At 46.8% G+C, this 20,684-nt stretch overlaps 1 protein-coding gene across 5 annotated transcripts in view; it reads right to left on the bottom strand.

Moving 5' to 3' along the window:
* The window catches only part of NFIX (nuclear factor I X), a 1,679,708-nt gene that overhangs the window by 1,323,502 nt on the left and 335,522 nt on the right, over positions 1–20,684 (bottom strand). The gene's annotated exons all lie outside the window — the stretch shown is intronic.

Raw genomic sequence — 20,684 nt, 5'->3', positions numbered from 1 at the left:
AGGCTCAAACGACATTACTCCCTCCCAAGACCTCTGCGATTCGTTATCCTCTTTCTTACACAACAAAATCGCCGACATACATACATAACAGCTTTGAGAACCTATCCAAAGAACAGTCCACTCCAACCACCTCCACTCTAACAACCTTAGCGCCTGGAACCCAATCACCACTGAAGACACCATTCGCCTAATGAACTCCTTCCATTCAGGATCGGCAACCGACCCTTGTCCCCACTACATCTTCAACAAAGCAGACTCCATCATCGCACCCCATCTCCGTGATGTCATCAATTGCTCCTTCAACTCCGCTACCTTCCCAGAAAGCTAGAAACACGCCGAACTCAGCGCCCCCCTGAAGAAACCCACAGCAGACCCCTCTGAACTTAAGAACTACCGCCTCATTTCCCTCCTCCCATTCCCTGCCAAAGTCATTGAGAAAGCCGTCAATAGCCAGCTCGCCGCCTTCCTTGAATCCAACAATTCCCTCAACACCTCACAGTCCGGCGCGATTGTGCACTGGGTCGCCATCGGAAGTTCCATCGCGAACTTCAGGACCCTATTTATGCTACCACGCTCCCCAGCGGGGTATTGGAAACTGCCAACCCTTAGGCTACCGCGCTCCACAGCGGGTTATTGGAAATTGCCAATCCGTAGGTAATCCTACCGGATCTCTCATCCGTGATCGCCATCCCCCCCACCGGCCCCATGGGCCACCGGTTATGCTCCGTCCTCGCAACTGTAAATATCACTTGTGCTTCCCGGGGTAACTACCTTTAGGCTCCCCATAGGCGTCCCACGCCGTATTATCCAGCAGCCCTTCAGCTTATCCTATTCAAACAACTGGGGCGTTCCTTATCCGTAAGGTTCTACACACTCGAGCCGGTTGCCATCCCAATGGATCCTTAACCTTCTCCCGTAACCGGAATTCAGCCCCATTGGAACCCTACCTAATTCCTGCAATGTTCCACTTCTGGTAACCCGACTACCCGGGCCATTACATTTGGCTCAACAATTCTATGCCGAGGCTTCCAAATTCAGGCAAGCACTGAATGTCCTGCTGATGATCCACATACTGTACTGGATCGAAACGCCGTCGACAAAATATGTGGTCTAAACACTAGCTCACTATTATGTGCCAAAATGATGTGTTTTCTACATATGTGAAGCAAATAGATTGCAAGATTACTTTTGTTTGCTCCTGTACTTTCTAAATGCCTGAAAAATCCCTAGTTAATTGTACTGTGTACTGTATGTTGAACACTGTGGATGCAGGGTTGTGTCCCACTGTTTTATTGTTGTCTTGGTTGATTTGACTTATTCAGTTATCAAATAAATTTTGAAGTCCGGCTGGACTTTATGTTCATTATAGCGCACATTGTGGCCTATAATTATTAAGATCAGTATTCTACTTTGTCAAGGACCGTTGTTCTTCTCTCATCCGAGCCAAACACAGCACCGAAACTGCCCTCATCGCTGCTACAGACGACATTCGAACGCTACTAGACAACGGAGAAACAGTTGCCCTCATCCTACTCGACCTCTCCGCCGCCTTCGACACAGTTTGTCATAACACCCTCATACAACGCCACAACAACGTCGGCATACAAGCAAAAGCTTTGAACTGGATCATCTCATTCCTCGCCGGGAGAACCAAGAGAGTCCGCCTCCCCCCATTCAAATCAGAGGCCACCGAAGTCATCTGCGGAGTACCACAAGGTTCATCACTCAGTCCCACCCTCTTCAACGTTTACATGAGTCCCCTCGCATCCATCGCACGACAACACAACCTCAACATCACCTCCTACGCTGACGACACCCAATTGATCCTTTCCCTCACCAAAGACCCTAACACCGCCAAAACCAATCTTCACGAAGGCATGAAAGAAGTAGCCGAATGGATGAAAAACAGCCGCCTAAAACTAAACTCAGACAAAACGGAAGTCCTCATCCTAGGATCATCCCCTTCTGCCTGGGACGACTCATGGTGGCCACCGGCCCTGGGCACAGCACCCATACCTACAGACCACACACGTAACCTGGGCTTCATCCTGGACTCCTCCCTCTCGATGACCAGACAAGTCAACGCCGTCTCATCCTCATGCTTCAACGTACTTCGCATGCTCAAAAAAATCTTCTGTTGGATCCGCACCGAAACAAGAAAGACTGTCACCCACGCTCTGGTCACTAGCCGACTGGACTATGGAAACACCCTCTACGCCGGAACCACAGCCAAATTACAGAAAAAACTCCAACGCATCCAAAACGCACCAGCCAGACTCATATTGGACATCCCTCGCCAAGCTCACATTACCAGTCACCTGAAAGACCTCCAATGGCTTCCCGTCAACAAGAGAATAACGTTCCGCCTCCTCACCCACGCACACAAGGCCCTCTAAAACCTAGGTCCCGAATGCCTCAACACACGACTGTCCTTCTACACACCCACCCGCCAACTACGATCCTCCAATCAAGCCCTCGCCGCAATTCCACGCATCCACAGATGAAACTTAAACTTAAAACCTGGCTATTCGATAAATAATACACACCCTCCCCTCCCCCAAGCGCCTTGAGACCCTCTGGGTGAGTAGTGCGCTATACAAATTCATGAACTTGAACTAGAGAAAGTGGTCAAAGACCCTGGTGAATGATAGACCAGGACACAAAAAAAGTTGTGTAGGCTGTAGAAGATAGAGAGAATGTTAAGGTTTGGTCGAAAGAAAAGCCCTTCATTTTGATAATCTTTGACTTAAGGTGTTCCCTAAAAATTGATTGTGACCCCTTTTCCTGTTCTTCCTACCTGGTCAAAATGTTTTAGTTTATATGAATGATGTACTGCCAGAAATATCTGGAGCTGGTGCATCCTTAATCAATGTCTCGATAAGGAAGAAAAGGTTCAGATGATATTAATCACAATCACATTCTGATATATGTCTGCAGTTGTTTAACATAATGCTACAGAGAAATAGACCAGCACTTTTTGTCATGGTGGGACTGAATGCTCACAGGCACCCTGGGGGATATTTACAAGGAAACGGCACAGCGCGGCATTTACAGGCAATTCAGCAGCGCTGTGTCATTTATAAAACACAGGGATGCACCGTATTTACAAGAATATGATGCACCCATGTGTTTTCCCTTGCAGTTTTGCTAAAAAAGCTACCTAGTGCCAACACAGATACCCTTGCACTATATTGCAAGGGTGCAGGCATTGCAGGAATGATTCCCTGCAATGCAGGCACCCTTGCACGATGGTGCAAGGGTTTCTGTGCTGCAGGGATGATTGTTTAAGTGCGGCAAGGGACACCTTCCTGCACATACACAATCTTTAAAGGAGATATGCTCTTTCTATGTGTGCAGCAGAATGCAGCACACATAGAAAGAGCAAAAACGAGGAGAAATAAAAGTATTTCTCCTTGTTGCGCCAATCTAACGCCTGCTATTCAGTGGCGTTAATTTTTGGCGCTGCCTCAGATTTATAGATCCTTTTACATCTCGGCAGCGTCTAAAATCAATGGATGTTGTGGTAGAACGGCCAAAGCAACATCCATTGCACTCCCCTTTCATACATATACCTGCGTGAAAGGGAACAATATTTACACAGCCGCATTAAGCTTCGCAAAGTGGCCTAATGCCAGTTTGTAAATATGGAGCAAGTCACTGCGGCACGGGAACGTCGGAAAAAGGGACGATCTGCAGGTGCAATCCCCTTGTAAATATGCCCCTCTGGATCACCAGTTCTGTAAACAAATACTACTGGAGAACAGAAACTGCCCAAACTACAGGACTTGAGTAGAACTGCATAGATCATATTTGCATCCCTAAACTTTATCAACAGAGGAAGGAGAAGGATCAAAGGCATTACAGGCACTACCAGACCAATTAAGCAATGCAACAAAAATCTGCTAGAAGCGCATGCCACAGTACAGGCCCCCTCAGCAGGCACTGAGAGTAGACTCCCTTATTCCATTATGGCTACCTATACAAGGTAGTGGAAGAAAGACTTTCTCACAGTGAGCATAGAATCCCTTGTTGCATTACCATTGCCAATCTTACCTTAACAGAAGACCAATCTGAGCACAGTAAATCTAGGCTGCCTATTCCATCATGGCCACGTATTTCATTAGTCAATGAATTATACTATCAAAGTGAGTGTTAACATCCCTCGTTTATCGTGACTACTTATCATGAGAAGCAAGAGTCAAATCACATAAAATGTAGTGTCCTACATGTTCATGGCTGTCTTTCACCGCATGAGATACCAAAGTCCCTTATACCATCATGACTTCCTGTCTCACAGTGGTGGAGGGACAGTCCAATCCTTTTGAGGTAGGCCTCCTAGTTTCTTCATGTCTGTCTATATCATTGCAAATTAAGGGGATCCTTTTAATATGATCTTATTAAGAGTGTAGACTACCCAGCACTGTAACAGATGATGTCTCACAGTAATAGACGGAGGAACCTGTTGCATAAACAGGGTGCTCAAAGAGAACAGGGTGCCCACTCAATTCAATTCAAATAGCTTTATTTGGTGCAAATAAAACAAACACCATAAAAGCATACTAATACACAAATAAAAAGGCATTCCTATATTACATCATAATCAATAATCAGAATTAAAATCAATCTTACATGTTGAGCTTTTCATGGGGATAATATTAATATGAATTTAATAAAGTGCCAGTGCATTAAAGTACCATTAATACAAGGGTATGAGCTGTTACAAGGTATGCATTAAAGTGCTAGTGCTTATAAGTGAATATAGATATATAAAAACATACATAAGAAAATTATAATTATTTGTCCTGTCTTTCATATAACAATGCATCCAGATGTGCATATTCCTTTCTCTTCCTAAATGCAAGTTGTCCAAAACGAATGACAGAGCTTATTGTTTTCACGTTATCAAGACTACAGACAAAATTAAACGCATTTTTATAATTAAAAAGTGTGTTTCTTCAAGAGGGGTTTTAAAACTGATTTCCGGATACTCGTATAAAAAGGACAAAAAAGTATAAAATGCTGAGTTGATTGTAGAGTTTTGCCATCACATGGACAGGGTGGTAATATATGGGTGCCCACTCATCTCCAAGACTGTACAAGTCACCTGCTATAACCATAAACAAGCTCACAAATAATGTCCTATCTGCGACATCGCTCCGCAAGAAGGCTTTCTAATGTGATGAAAAAAACAGTAGTTGTTCATTTCATTAATCTGCAGCTTGCTGAGAACGGAGGAAAGGAGGGGAGGGTAAGTAGGTTGTGCTATAACTCTGGAAAAGACCTGGATCTCAACCAGTTAACAACATCCCAGCAATTCAGTGTTGTAACCAGTAAAGAATTCATTTGATGCCTGCCTCTTGCAGAAATCACAGCCGACTATAAATGTAAGGCCATTTCGCTCACTCTGTGCTTCTGCTATGCTTTCAGCGATCACATTCACCCACGATTCACACTGTTCAGCTCAGGCATCACCCACTACCATGGATACTACAAAAAGAGCATAATAACAGGACATTCTGCAAAACGAATTAAAATTTGTGGATGTGCATTTAAAAAAAGGCAAACAAAAACTCAACGAAAGAGCTATTAGGTGTATAAATCTTTGTGCTAGGTAGTTTGTGCGATCTTTGCATGCGCCATGAACTGAAGGCATTACTTTACTTTTTGGCATGGGCCGTCCACACGTGGTCGCTGCCAAACTGAGCTTTATTTTTATAAAAGTCCTTTTTTTGAAGTTAAAAACCCTAAAGCATTTGCCCGTCGGATGCGGGAAGCCCATTCTGCTGGTGTTGGAGTAAAGATGGCTCATTTTTAATTAAAGCTGTTTTCCCATTCCCCAAGTCTCCCCTGTTTATCTCACTGCAGATAGGGCAGGCCGCTCTCCAGCTTGCATTCCCTCCCCCATCTGTTATCCTTTTGGTTGGGTGGGCTGGAGTTCCAGATTTGCATTAAAAAAATAAAAACAGATCACAGCTTTTATGGGGGGAAAAAACACAGAAAAACAACAACACAGCAAATTCCTCCCCCTTCTACTCCCTCTCTCTCTCGCTCTGCTTCCGTCAGAGTATTTCCCTTCCATTCACTGACGCTTTGATCCTCTTTCTTTCAAATTGGGAGTCCTCTTTTACCTCCGAACTCTCTAAGCGTATTCTCACTATTTCCCTATTCTCCCTAGGTTCTTCACTCTATCATTCTCTTCTATTTTCCATCTCATCCCTAGGTTCTTCACGCTATCATTCTCTTATATTGTCCATCTCAATTTTATTTTCCTTTTCATCTGTACCCCCCACCTCTATTACCCTCTCTTCTTCTTTTGCTTTCTCACCTCTAGTATCCACTTCACCATTATTCCCCCTGAGCTCCTTTCTCTACCCTGCTCTTATTCTTTTCTCTTCTGCTCCCTTTCCATTTGCTCCAAAATTTCCCTTACCTCGCCTCTTCCCCACCGCAATCCCAGCATGGCTTCAAATACCTCATTATGCCCAACTCCCTATCAATTTAAACGCTATAGTCATGTTGCATCCTTCCAGTTCCCTGTATTCTTCAGCCAGTCACAGGAATCTGTTGCACAGGCCCGTCATGAAACACCCATGGAATAGGGAGCTTCAGTCTTTGAAATCGATAATTAATACTTTTGTACCCATGAACAAGGCAAAAGGATGGAGAAGAAAATCATGTCTTTCCATTTGAAGATACCTCAAGGTGGTCAAAGGACATGCAGACTCATTGTTGCCAATGGGTCAATCTGCACATCCACCTCAAACTATACTTTGGGCACGCACGTGTGTCAATCTGTAACGTGTCAATCTGTAACTGGGATCAATTCCTTTCCTTTTTTGTGTTGAAAGAAGTAAAGTCTGATGCCTGCCTTTTGCAAGAGTCATACTCGAGTGTGAAAAGGTAGGCCGCTTCAGGGGACACAAGAAGGCCAACCTCCATGATTCCCAGTACTTGCTCCGCCTTGCTGCAGCTCCCTTGCCATCTTTTATGCCAGTGTGTGGGTACTGTTGGCAGAACCCAAAGAGACCTGCCCAGAAACAAAATCATTCCTATAAGGCTGTGATATTATAGACAAGTAATACCTTCGTATGCATGTTCTGTTCTGAAGAAGGCAGCATAAAGAAGTAAAGCATGTCCTTTCGGTTGAATAGCCTTTACAGTGGGTAAACCACATGCAAATAGACCAAATCCCAAGGTTCAACCTGCAAATGCGCCTCAAACCTTCCTGTTCAAAAGCTGCTTTCTGGAGGTAGAGGGGTTATCAGCACAGCTGCCTCGATCTCTATACGCTGGGCAGCACTTGCGCCTGCCTCAAATCGCGCTTCCATGCGACCACTTTGAAGGGTCACATGCATCAATCTGCACATCTGCCTCTATTCCTCTTTGGGAGAAACGCTTCCAGGGTATTCAACGAGATCAGCTTCAATACATAGTCAATCCTTGGGCATTCTCTATGCAGCCTCTTGACTTCTTTTATATAAGAGTTAGGGTGCTGTTGACAGACCTGCATGGTAATACAGCCATTTCTGCACTGAGCCTGTGACATTATGCAAGGCTAAGAAGAAAATTGTAATTGCCTAGAATTGGCCATCAGATGGGAAGTTGGCCAGTGTGCTCCGTGACAAATTCCTTCTGATGACAGTGCCCCTACTCTAGAACAGAAAACCCAGCAATGGGGCCTAACTGAAGGCAAATACCCATCCATTGCTAATTTGTGAACTGAATCGCAGCTCAGGTTCATGAAAAACGCATCCTAACATTCATGATATGTCTCCTCATTGTCTGCCAGCCATCAAACAAGCCCTTATAAAATATAAAATCATGCTGCATGCAGAAAGCAGATAACATAGGACTGCGGCTGAGACTATTAACTGCTAACAAAGCTATAATCATCCATTTACCTGCTTAAGGGCACCCCTGAGCTGTGCACATTAATTCTGTCCTCACATCTGTGGTGCAGGAGACCCTTCTTTAGACTGGGAAGGAGTCAGGCATGAATATAAAAGAAAAAGCTTAATCGAAGCCATCACAATAAACAAGCATTTACAATGCAACCGTCTCGCCTTCAGAAAAGTTAGAGCTATTGACATTGTAAATGACAAACTTTTTATTTATGTGTTGGTTTTGAAAACAGATAAATACATGGCATTGTCATTTACAATCCCAATAGCACAATCTCTCACAAATACGAGACCTATTGCATTTGTACCACACCCAGACACAGAGAGCCACACACACACACACAGAGCCACACACACACAGAGCCACACACACACACAGAGCCACACACACAGAGCCACACACAAAGCCACAGACACACACACACACACACACACACACACAGATAGCCACACACACACTCACACAGCCACACACACACACACAGAGCCACACACACACACACACACAGGCACACACACACACAGAGGCACACATACACACACAGAGCCCCACACACACAGCCACACACACACACAGACACACACAGAGCCACACACACAGCCACACACACAGAGACACACACAGAGCCACACACACACACACATAGCCACACACACACACAGAGCCACACACACACGCAGAGCCACACACACAAATACATAGCCACACACACACAAAAACAGAGCCACACACACAAAGAACCACAAACACACAGAGAGTCACACACACACACAGAGCCACACACACACACAGAGCCACACACACACACAGAGCCACAAATACACACAGAGCCACACACAGAGCACCACACACACAGAGTGCCACACACACAGAGCGCCACATACACATAGCACCACACACACACACAGAGCGCCACACACCCAGAGTGCCACACACACACAGCTGTTGCGTTTGAGCGTTACTAGCGTGCACAGACCTGAAGCATGCTTGTCAACATTTGGGAACACCCAATGGCAAGAATTTTCGGCAGAAAAAGAGGGCGGCTGCCACCTGGCAATGAGTGAGCCATGGTTAAGCAGGACGTTTTAAAAAATAAGTTTTCAAGCATTAACACTTAAGTTTAAAAAAAAAAGAAGCTGTCAAAGTGGGGTTGGCACACAGACCACCAGTAGACACCTTAAGGTTTCTCCACGCTGGAGGTGAGTCTCATACCACGCTGCAAATTAACTCTTGGTATTTAATGAGTCCCACACCCTGGAGCAGTCGATGTGAGTCTCACACTTTGCAGCAGTCACTCTTTTACATTCATGAGTCTCACACCTAGGCTTGGAGCAGCCAGTGTCTTAAGCATGGGTACTCACAAACTTTCTCTAAGGGGCCAAATTTACAGTGTAGTTTGTGGCCGGGGGCCGCACCGGTGGGGGCGTGGTCAGTGTGAGAGGGGGCGGGGCTAGAGACAAAAAAAACCTGTGACCATGAGGTTGAACACAGGCCCTGGCAGCTGATATCTTTGTCCACTGAGCCACCAGAAAGAGCATACACACATATCTCTCTCTCTGTCTCCCTCCCTCTCTCTCTTTCTCTTCCTCCCTCCCTCTCTCTATTTCTCTACCTCCCTCTCTCTCTCTCTCCGTCCCTTCCTCTCTCGTCTCCCTCACTCCCTCTATCTCCCTCACTCTCTCTGTCTTCCTCCCTCTCTCTTTCTCTACCTCCCCTCTCTGTCTCCATCCCTCTCTTTCTCTCCATCCCTCTCTTTTTCTCCCTCCCTCTCTTTTTCTCTCCCTCTATCTCTGTCTCCCTCACTCCCTCCCACTTCCTCCCTCCCTCCCTCCCTCCATCTCCCTCCCTCTCTCTGTCTCCCTCCCTCTCTCTGTATCCCTCCCTCTCTTGGTCTCCCTCCCTTTCTTTGTCTCCCTCCCTCTCTCTGTCTCCCTTTCTCTTTCTTTCTCTAACTGTCTCCCTCCCTTTCTCTAACTGTCTCCCTCCCTCTCTCTCCCTGTCTTCCTCTCTCTCTCCCTCTCACCCTCTTTCTCCCTCCCTCCCTTTGTCTCCCTCCCTCCTTATGCCTCTGCCTCCCTCCCCTCCCCTGACTCTCCCTCTCTCTCCCTCCCCGACTCTCTTTCCCTCCCTCGCCTTCCCCTGACTCACCCTCTCTCCCTCTCTCTCTCTCTCTCTCGCCCTCACCTGACTCTCTCTCTCTCCCTCCCTCTCCCTCCCCTGACTCTCTTCCTCCCTCCCCTCACACTCCTTCCCTCCCCTCACACTCCCTCCCTCTGTCTCTCCCTCCCTCGCCCTCCCCTCACTCTCCCTCCCTCTGTCTCTCCCTCCCTCGCCCTCCCCTGACTCTCACTCTCCCTCACCATGCCCTGGCTCTCCCTCCCTCTCCCCTGACTCTCCCTCTCTCTCCCTCCCCTGACTCTCCCTCTCTCTACCTCCCTCCCCTCACTCTCCCTCTCTCTACCTCCCTCCCCTCACTCTCCCTCCCTCCCCTCACACTCCCTCCCTCTGTCCCTCCCTCGCCCTCCCCTCACTCTCCCTCCCTCTGTCTCTCCCTCCCTCGCCCTCCCCTCACTCTCCCTCCCTCTGTCTCTCCCTCCCTCGCCCTCCTCTGACTCTCACTCTCCCTCTCCCTCACCCTGCCCTGGCTCTCCCTCCCTCCCTCCCTCTCCCCTGACTCTCCCTCTCTCTCCCTCCCCTGACTCTCCCTCTCCCTTCCTCCCTCCCCTCACTCTCCCTCCCTCCCTCCCCTCACACTCCCTCCCTCTGTCTCTCCCTCCCTCGCCCTCCCCTGACTCTCACTCTCCCTCAACCTCCCCTGACTCTCCCTCCCTCTCTCACTCACTCCCTCCCTCGCCCTCCCCTGACTCTCTTCCTCCCTCCCCTCACACTCCTTCCCTCCCCTCACACTCCCTCCCTCTGTCTCTCCCTCCCTCGCCCTCCCCTCACTCTCCCTCCCTCTCTCCCTCCCTCGCCCTCCTCTGACTCTCACTCTCCCTCTCCCTCACCATGCCCTGGCTCTCCCTCCCTCCCTCCCTCTCCCCTGACTCTCCCTCTCTCTCCCTCCCCTGACTCTCCCTCTCTCTACCTCCCTCCCCTCACTCTCCCTCCCTCCCCTCACACTCCCTCCCTCTGTCCCTCCCTCCCCTCACTCTCCCTCCCTCTGTCTCTCCCTCCCTCGCCCTCCCCTCACTCTCCCTCCCTCTGTCTCTCCCTCCCTCGCCCTCCTCTGACTCTCACTCTCCCTCTCCCTCACCCTGCCCTGGCTCTCCCTCCCTCCCTCCCTCTCCCCTGACTCTCCCTCTCTCTCCCTCCCCTGACTCTCCCTCTCCCTCCCTCCCTCCCCTCACTCTCCCTCCCTCCCTCCCCTCACACTCCCTCCCTAGGTCTCTCCCTCCCTCGCCCTCCCCTGACTCTCACTCTCCCTCAACCTCCCCTGACTCTCCCTCTCTCACTCCCTCCCTGCCCTCCTCTGACTCTCCCTCCCTCTGTCTCTCCCTCCCTCGCCCTCTCTCTCCATCTGTCTCCCTATCTCTGTCTAGGCAAGGTGTATTAATTCTATTAGAAATATCACGAAAAGCAAGAGCTATTTGCTGCGCACATCGAACCACCTTCCCCGGCCTTCCCAAAATCTGCAGCATATTATTAGTGACTCCCTAATGTAGAGGGTGCACGAGAGCTGGCTGGACCACTGCAGCAGAGATCAGGTGTAATCCGGAGGGCAGAGATTCCAAATAAGGCTGGGCTGATTCAGACTTTCATCCCTGCAGTGTCGATAAAACGAATGCTACTCGAGACTGCAGAATGATCTCCAAGTGGCTCAGTTCAATCAGTCACGGGGTTTGTCCTGATCACTGTAATTGTCCAACAATCCCCCCCCCCCCTCCTCCTCTGTGGCAGCCCGGGATGAGTCAGCTTGCCTGGCGCGCACACAGCCGGAGCATTTCACAGGTCTTTAAAAGACCATTAAATTGTTAATGAGGCTTTGTTCTGTTTCACCTCTTCTGAGGCCCCTGCAGCTCCACTCTATGGCTGGAATTTCCCGGCCCCTCTAGAGCAGAGCCTCTCCGAGTCAGGCTGCATCAACCGGCAGTGTTTACTAAAACTCTTGAATTTTTTTTTTTTAAACTGGTACATGTCTGCAAGGTCCGGCGGGCCGCCAAGGAAGGCTTGCCGGGCCGCCACCGGCCCGCGGGCCGTACTATGAGTACCCCTGGTCTTAAGGGACCACTGACTTTAATGAATGTTTTTGGACAGCAACCACACATTTTCAGCTAAAACTAACTTCTGAGTCAATATTCAACAGCGCACCCCTTAACCCCGACTAAGAACTGATCTCTTGCAACACGGACAGTGTAGGGGAAATACCTACCGAACACAAACTATACTTTCCAATTGAATAAAGACACACAGTAATGTATAGGGCCAGTGCCCTGCAGCCTTACCTGGCAGCGGTGCCCCTAGGTGATGCTGGGAGGGTATTGCGGATGCTGCTGTTGGTGGTGCTGTTGATGGTGGTGCTGGTAGTGGTGAGGGCTCCCTGCCCCCTCTAGGCTTGACCCCAGCTGGTAGTGGGCACCCCCAGGGTGCTGCTGGACACCTGGCTGCAGTCTAAGCAGGAAACCGGAGCGGGACCGGGAGCGGCTCCTGGGGGGCTTCAGGCTTCAGAAATAGGACCCCGAGGGGGGAAAGAAAGAGGCACCGTACTGCTGCGGGGGGAGCAGGGACTCAGGCTCCTTGCTCGCGGTCTGCCCGTGCTCCGGCCGGGGCGGCGGGTGTGCTCCAGCCCGACGGCCGCGGGGATCCCTGGTAGGGGGACTCCCTTCGGCGCGGCTCGGGAGGAGCCCCGGGGCGCAGCTGGGGGTAGAGGTGTGGCTCGGGGGGCTGCATGGAGTCGGCGGTCGGCATCTCGGAGGAGCCCGTCAGCCGAGCCAGGTAGAGGGGACGATGAGAAATACGAATCGAGCACAACATTTTTAACCAAGAAAACAAATCCTCGTTTAGCCGAATAACATGAGTTTTTCGTTATTGAAATATTATTTTTTTTTTAAAGAATTAAAAGAGAATTGTAATAGTAATGCAAAATTGTTGACAGTCTAGGAAAGAACGTATTTTCCTCCTACTCGTAATGTCAAAAATGATTTTATCACGCTCCCTTCCAAGATGGCCGTTCTATTTTATTACTTTCTTTAAGGTTTCGCTCCTTGTGTACTCTTTTTGTTTCTTTGGTGTGAAATTCACCAATGACCAGGTGGGAAACTGGAGAGGGGTGTTACTGAGCTTCGAGAGAATTCGGCGAGAAATTCAAGGGGCCGAGCAACAAAACACTGGAGGAGGGTCATTTTGACAGGCAGCGACCGAGGTTGTGGGTGAGCTTGAGAGATAAGAGACAGCGCATGAAGGGCTGTAAAATGGCGTAGGAGGGGAAGAAAGGCAGTCGTACGTAGTGTGGATAGTGAAGCCTGCTTCATTGAGGGATACAAGACAGGGAAGAAAACAAGTCCTAACAAGCGCTCGCCATATTTCACTAAGCCCCGTCCTTTGCAGACTGGGGGGCGTGTTTTTCTTTATCCCCTCTTCTCCATTGGCTAGAATGTAAACAACGGGCGTGTTTTTAACTTGTTGTTTACATTCCAGCCTGTGCTGTTCTACGTATGACACGTGATTCTCCTGTTGGCTACCATGCCTATCTCTGCCTAACAAGACTAAGTACGATATATACAGCACAACCTGAATAAGTACAATATACACAGTTGTTCTTTGCGAAAGCCATTCTATCACATTCCTTCTGGAACTAGAGGAATCACTAACCTGCTATTTCCAAGGAATCTCAGTGTGCAGTATAAACGTTTTGAACGAAAACTGATGTTTGAGCCCTGAAGAAGTCTCAGTGTTTGAGACGAAACGCGTTGGCTAAGAAAGGAAATCCACAGATGTTCTTGGATTTTTGCCTGTCTTGGATTATCACAACAAAGAATTTGAATCAGAAAACTTAACAACGGTCCGGACTTATTTATTACAAGATTTTGAACTTTTATTAAGAAGAACAGAGACTGCTAATTGACATTTCTTAGATGGATGCTGATTCCATATTGTTCACTGTAATTTTTGGGCTTTGCCCTTGAAGGAAAAGGCGGGGTAGTGTTCTTTGGAGTCACAAGCACCATCTTCATAATTCTTAAAGTCACAGGTGAAAGTAGGTGCTGTTTTGTTTTGCCTCAACCCTTGCTCTTTGAAGTATGCCTTCTATTGTTATCCCAAACTGTAAACCAATTACATTCCATTTGGTGCATAAGGCTGCATCCAGAAAGGGGAAACACAGACCTAAGTAGTATACATAACTCGCAATAGCTCACTGTTAAGACAATGCTTTCAATGAACAAAGAGTAGTACAATTTCTAAATTGTACTAGATATACAATTGGCAAAACAGTACACAAAATACAATATTCATGTTAGTGAGATTATCAATTGAAGTCCTTTCCTAAATAGGGCACTTGCAGAATAACCCGGGTGAAAATCACCTACCCTAGGAACTCATCACAGAATTCAACAGAAAGGCCGACAACCTTTGTGGCGCTCTTTTACAATAATGACACAAACCTATTGACTTTGACACAATCATCAACAGAATATGTAGGCCTCTGCCTGAAGAGGTGACACTCAGTGCTTCCTGAGTGGGTGCTCCACATCCTTCTCATCTTCCTCCTCATTTACAAAGGTTGCTTATCAGCCCACCGGGACTACCGACAAGCAAAGCCCGGTCCTTCCAGGGTCTTCAAAAAAGTTTAGACCTTGCCAGGCGGCTCTAAACATGTTGCCTTCTGATCCTAGGCCTATGCCCTCTCCCTTCTGGGACACTTATTATGAAGAGATTTGATCCCTGCCAGGTAGCAGAATGGGTTGAGCTGCTCCTCATGTTGGCGTAACCTGATTGAGCAACACCTGTCCTTGTGGAGCACGGAGCGCTCTGGCGCCTCAGGGGCACTACTGTTTGACAGGCAGCCATGAGAATGGGCCCCATTCTCCTACAGCCTGCCCATCTGTTTCATAGGTGCGGGAAGGAGGCGGAAACACGGTCCTTCTTTTTGGTTCAATGGTGTCCTTGTGTACTCTCGCTGGCAGGAACATTATCCAGAGACCAGGGGCTCCCCTGGAGTGAGGTGTAATTTTCTTTTCACCCTGCCATATGCAGTGGCCACAAAGCCGCTGCCCTCATCTCTAATGAGGAGCTGGAAGCAGGACAAGATTGTGTGTTGGCCTGTCGGTAGACTCACACTTTTCCAAGGATAAAAATAAAACTGCACGTTAAGGTTAGCATTTTCCTGCACCCAGAATCTCAAACCAGAGCTTGCAAAAGTACAAAGGCCACTAATGAGCCGCAAATTGTGACCTGTTGGTTTGATTTTTGGACAGTTGCTGTAAAGAGGGCACCTGAAGCTCTCCTGTAGTAAAACCACATTTATTTGTACATTCAGCTTTCAAACATTGTGCTATGCCCCATCAGTCAGCGAATAAGATGGAACATCCACCACATACAGCACAATATTTACAGAATGTAAACTGATCTAAAAAACAAGTTACTTACCTGTACACTGTGGTTCTCCAGTATTGATATCTTTTATGGATTCACATGCTTGAATCTTCTGCGTCGTCATGGTGGGAGTCCCACGGTAACAGCAAAATAGCAGTATAAAACTTCAACATTCAATTGCCCATAAGAATTCACTAGCTTTTGGCAACCTATTACCATTGTTATAAAACATCCGAACTCTAGCCAATCAGAGCGCAGACCATAGCGTCCCCTTCCCCTGCATGATAATCTCATACCTCAGATTTCGAGCACGAGTACCATAAGGCAATAAGAGAGGTTTGGAAGGTGAACCTGAAAAGGGGAGGAGGGAGGGTCACATGTGAATCTATAAACGATATCAATACTGGAGAACCACTGTGTACAGGTAAGAAACTTGTTTTTTCTCCAGCATTGTATCTTTTATAGATTCACATACTTGAATCAGAATAGCAAGCAGAACCAAAGGGTCAGAGGCGGCGGGTAAGGTGAACCATCCCACCATACTACCCAGAAATCAAAATACGAATGATAATCATAAAGAGCATATAATATTAACTCACACCAATGTATACATATACTAAAACATAGAGAAAAGCATTTGAAAACATATTTATTACATATCACATTCATAGCACACTTACTTAGGAGTCTTTTTTTTCAGAAGATCATACCTTATCTGAATAGACGCCGCAGAGCAGCTTGACCAACTGCTACATTCGCCTTCTGCCAGGCGTCCAGGCAGTAAGACTTTTTGAAGTTATGGACGTTCGCCCAAGTCGCCACCCTGCAGATATCAGGCAAGGACACTCCAGCGAATAGGGCATAGGAAGCTGCCACTTGCGTGTCGAGTTCGCTGCAACTTTGGAAACCAGAGCCAGCCTTTTCATGACAAAAGAGGATAGTTGATGAGACCCAGCGAACGATAGACGCCTGTGTCAAAGCCTGACCCTTCCTGGGGGCAGAGAAGGAAATAGGTAACTGAGAAGAATTTCAGAAAGGCTTAGTCCTTTGCAAGTAGAACTTTAAACATAGTTTAATGTCCACAAAATGGAGTGCCCTCTCAGCTGGTGAAGTTGGAACTGACAAGGAGGGCAAAACCCCTGGTTCATTTAGATGAAATGCAGACGGTACTGTGGTAATAAAAGATGGATTGGTACGAAGAATCAATTTTTCTGGAAAGAACTGCAGGTAAGGTTCCGTTGTAGTGAAGGCCTGAATTTCACTAATGTGCAAAGCAGAGGTTATGGCCAACAGGACAAGGTACTTCAAGTTGCACTTGTGAATTGGCTCAAACAGTGATTGCATAAGCTGCAACAGGACAGTATTTAATTGCCCTAGCACTGGAGGAGGTTTTACTGGAGGGTGGACCCTGAAAAGTACTTTCATGAATTCTTTTAATAGTCAGTTAGACCACAAAGTTAAACAACCAGAACGAAGTCTGTATCTGGAGATTGCAGCTAAATGCACTTTTATGAATGCCTGTGCTAGACCAGCCTAGGTGAGAGATAAGATATAGGGTTAAACATCATGAGGTGGCGATGAGAGAGGATCACGAGAGTGTGTGGCACACCAAATGCAGAATCTTATCCACTTGGCCGAGTAGCATTTGATCGTAGAAGGAGCTCGGGTTCTCTAGTATTGCTTGACATTCCTCAGAAATCATTAGTTGTCCAAATTCTGTGTGATGAGGAGCCAAGCTGACAAGTGTAGTGAACGGATTTGAGGATGAACCACTTAATCCTTGTTCATAGACAGAAGATTTCCTTTTGGCTGGAACAGAATTGGAGAAAACAGCTCTGTGAACCAGTGCTGTCACGCCCACTCTGGGGCAATGAGAATGACACAGCAAGGCTCCCGTTTGATGTTTTGCAGAACCTTTGGAATGAGAGGAAACGGAGGGAAAGCATAAGCAAACGTTCCTTCCCAAGAGAAGTGGAAGGCATTTCCTAGAGAGCCTGTCTGAGGAAATCTGCTGGTGTAGAATCTGCATTTTTTGTTGAGTGACATAGAGCAAGATCTAGGGTTGGAAAAAACCCAACAGCGAAAAACCCTTTGCAGCTATTCGTCATTTAGCTGCCACTCGTGACACTGTTTTGTGTCTCTGCTGAGGGAATCAGTCCAATCGTTTTGGACCCCTGGCACATGTTGAACCTGTATCGATATTCCATGGACTATCAGCCATTCCCATATCTTCTGAGCCAGGGTTGAGAGGGCCTGGGATCCTGTCCCACCTTGCTTCGAAAGATAGAACATGGTGGTGATGTTGTCTGTGTGAATCCGGATCGATGACTTTCTGATTCCTGGCAGGAATGCTTGGAGGCCCAGAAAAAACACTTTCAGTTCCAAGAGGTTTACATGACACTGTGATTCCTGAGCCGACCACCTTCCAAGGATCTGCAAGTCTTGCTGGTGGGCACCCCACCCATCCATGGAAGCGTCCGACGTCATAACCAACTTCTGCTTTTTCGTGAGAAAAGAGAGACCTTGAGAGAGATTGTCTCTGACTGTCCACCAAGACCTTGCTGAAACCATAACCGGAGTGATTGAAGTGATGTCCTCGAATGAGCCGCTAGATTAAATTATTTGAGCGTCGAGCTCCTCTTGGAGAGGTCTCGTCCTTAGGCGACAGCGCAGAATCAGCGGGATACAGGATGACATTGTCCCTAACATTAACTTGTATGTCCTTGCTGTAACAAACTTTTTTGCCGACAGACACTGCACTGTCTTTTGCAGTCATAATATCCTTTTTTTAAATGATTTTATTGTTAATCCATGATCGTACAGGCAAATAAAATCACATAAGAATACATCAGCCAGCGGTTCAAAATACATAATTTCCTGGTTAATATTCAACCTAAATCGAAATACACAAAAAAAGGGACATAGAGTTTATTCACCCATATAAGTGACCACTGGACCCCAAATTTCGCGACCTACTTTCTTTTTCCGTTTGCCTTTCAAAGCAGTACTCAATATTAAAGGATGCTAGAAATCTAACCCTCCACAATTCAAAAGATGGTGCATCCTTCTGTAGCCACATTGAGGCAATACATAATCTTATTACTGCGGTTGCCATAATTATCAGGTACCGGTATTTATACATCACTTGGTCCCTCTCCGTTCCTTCATCTATCCCCAATAATACATGAGCATTGGAAATTCGCACCATCCCACCCGACATCTCCACCAAGAATTTCTCAATGTGCCCAAAACAATTAGTTAAATACATGAATGAGTAAAAAATGTGTACTATATCAGCCTCTTCTGACCCACACCGAAAACATTTCCCATCATAAGACCCCCCCCATTTAAACGGTTTAGCGGGAGTGTAATACAAATTAAAGATGGTCTTGTAATGTTGTGCATGTAAATTAGCTGCCATAAATAATCTCCCTGCCATGTTGTTAGAAGTTTCGACCCGAGTGCCATTGCACCCAAGCCGGCTATCCCATTTTAAGTTATGAGTCTCTAAATCATTGCCCTTAGAGTTTAACAATAGAGAATACAAATGGCCAATACGAGCTTTCTTCCCCACAGCTTCAATAACAGGGTTTTGTTCTATATTCCAGTGATGTTTAAGCAGATAATCACAGACTTGCAGATATTTGAAAAAATCGGAGCAACGAATTTGAAATTTCTCAACTAACATTTCAAAAGACATCAGATCCCCGTTAATTTATAAATCTCCTATTTTTTGAACCGCTTTAGTTAGCCAGTTGTCTACTATTCGATCCCAAAATATGGGTGGAAGAAGCACAGATGCGGTTAAAGGGGTATACCCAGATATCTTTCCAATACTATAGTATATTTTTACTGCCCTCCACACCTTATAGGCCGCTATCAAAACCTTAAACTGCGTTCTCTCATCATATCCATATTAATAAACAAGCAGTTTATAGCACCTCTGCCAAGCAACATTTGGTAAATGGAGGGATCTTCAGCTACACTGCACGGTTCTGTCCCTATTAATAAAATGTTCATGTGCTGTAAAATGCATACAAAATAGTATAAAGTAAAATCCGGGACAGCCCAGCCACCTTGTTCTCGCGGCAAAATCATAAATCGCATAGCTCTCTGCGATTTCCCCTGTGCCCATAGAAATCTAGCACACAAAGATTGTAACAAAGCAAGATTAGCCCGATAAATCTCAAGTGGGACAGATCTCAGAAAGTATAAAATTTTAGGCAGGACCAACATTTTCAGGACATTGCATCGCCCTATCATAGACAAATGTAAACATTCGCATTGGTGCAATTGCTTCTGCACATCCCTTAAAAGAGATTGCCAATTAACCTCTACCAGTGCATTTAAGCAAGTCCGCAACTTAATCCCCAAATAAGTCACCTCATTAACTACCCTTTGATCCGCAAATGTCGTTATATTAACACAGAGTATTTATGTCATGGTAGTGTTAAGTTTATAACCTGAAACGGCTCCGAACTGTAACACCAACAGCTCTATTTCTGGAATATCAGTTGAGGGATTCGGTGCTACCGCGGCCATATCATCTGCATATGCCAGCACCCGATAATGTTCTTGTCGCCAGATCACCGGTTCAATCCCAGAACTGGATTCAAGCATTTTTAAGAAAAGGGTCAATATATAAGGAGAATAGCAGGGGACAACAGGGACATCCCTTCCTTGTTCCAGGGTGATATACACCGGGCTAAATTCTAAAACCATAATACAAATTCTGGCAGTGGGTTGGCGATATAACGTTTGTATAGCTGAGATAAAATTTGGCTGGAAACCCCGACGCTGTAACACTGCCCATAATAATCCCCATGCGACCCCATCAAAAGCCTTTTCGGCATCAAGTAATATAAGACTGAGTTCACCCCCGTGGTGTTTGCAATATCCATTAGAGTCACCACCCTGTTAATGTGGTTAGTTGTCCCCCTCTTAGGGATAAAGCCATGCGGACTTTTGGACAGCTCACCTCAGCTAACCGGGACACCTCAGCTAACTGGGTCGCAAGGATTTTAGAGTAAATCTTACTGTCTGTATTCCACAGAGAGATAGGGCCGTATGACGCCGGATATTCCGCAGGCTTATCCTTTTTTTTAAAGACTATAATACTCGCCTCATCCCAGGACCGGGTCGGGGAACCTGCCTGCGCCTGCTTAAATGTAGCAAGCATATCCAGTTTCAAACTATCATTTTTTTAAAATATATTTCAAGTGGGAGCTTATCCGGACCAGCAGCCTTTCCCA

This window comes from Lissotriton vulgaris, chromosome 1_1 (assembly GCF_964263255.1).
Source record: "Lissotriton vulgaris chromosome 1_1, aLisVul1.2, whole genome shotgun sequence".
Classification (NCBI taxonomy): Eukaryota; Metazoa; Chordata; class Amphibia; order Caudata; family Salamandridae; genus Lissotriton; species Lissotriton vulgaris.
Note: the sequence above shows the minus strand (reverse complement) of the source record. Positions and strands in the feature narration are given on the sequence as shown.